The sequence below is a fragment of the Macaca mulatta genome, chromosome 15, assembly GCF_049350105.2.
Source record: "Macaca mulatta isolate MMU2019108-1 chromosome 15, T2T-MMU8v2.0, whole genome shotgun sequence".
Taxonomy (NCBI): domain Eukaryota; kingdom Metazoa; phylum Chordata; class Mammalia; order Primates; family Cercopithecidae; genus Macaca; species Macaca mulatta.
The window spans coordinates 70,410,117-70,411,042 of record NC_133420.1 but is presented as its reverse complement, the minus strand read 5'-3'; the positions used below and the strand labels follow the sequence as shown (position 1 = coordinate 70,411,042).

Sequence of the window (926 nt, the reverse complement as noted above, 5' to 3'; positions counted from 1 at the left end):
ATTCAAATAAAATATAACAGTTAAACTTCAAAATGGTATACTTATGATTTAAGGTGCTGATTCAATTAATCTGTTTCTGATATATCATCTTTTTTTAACGAAGATATATTACAAATTACTTTTCAAAAAAAGCACAGGAGAGACAGACAGCAACTATATAAAACATGTATATTTACGTAACGTAACCATAATTTCTGGTGTGTTTGACACCAGTTTGATCACTGTTAACACTAAGCACCAAATAGAAGGATTCTAGAGTATATTTACCAGGGATCTGTTGACTTTGTGTGTCTTGTAATACAAAGTGGCTTGTTCTCAATGGCTCAGTAAAGGAATCTTAGGCTTCATGGTGTAGATCAACTGCAGAAGCACCTGTGAAGCACTATGAATTACTTTGTAAACCACCACCACATTAGCTTAGATATGGTGATTCACAAAGAAATCCACAGCACTTCACAGTTTGTGTAAAGCCTGGTACCTATGAACCAACAAAAACAGTACCCTTTGGCCACCAAAAGTTGAGGAAGTATTTCCACCTAGTTCACAATCAATTGAAGAATATGCTCAGTTTTGCACCACCCTCTTTTAACTGAAACACACAAGAAACACTGAACATTTATTTTAAGTAAAACTTTAAAATAAATGCATGCTTTCTATATTACATACCAGTAAATTTCATTTAAAAGAATTGCTAATACAATAACTAGCATGACATTATGGAGGATGAAAAGACAGGGTTCTGCTCATCAAAATAAAAGGGCATCATTATTAATATAGATGTCAGGAGTAGGGAGTAGAATAAATAATAAAACTATAGGTAATTCTCACATTTATATCACAGTATATAAGTGTTGCTGGGATAATTTGTTCTAAAGATATCCTCAGTTACTTAGCTTCCCATTTTATACTAATATAATCTCATATCC

The 926-nt window shown here is 32.5% G+C and overlaps 1 non-coding gene across 1 annotated transcript; it reads right to left on the bottom strand.

Moving 5' to 3' along the window:
* Positions 1 to 375: 375 nt before the first annotated feature.
* Positions 376 to 456, bottom strand: MIR876 (microRNA mir-876). The gene has a single exon (NR_032693.1). It is a non-coding gene; the product is annotated as a microRNA mir-876 (primary transcript).
* Positions 457 to 926: the final 470 nt, after the last annotated feature.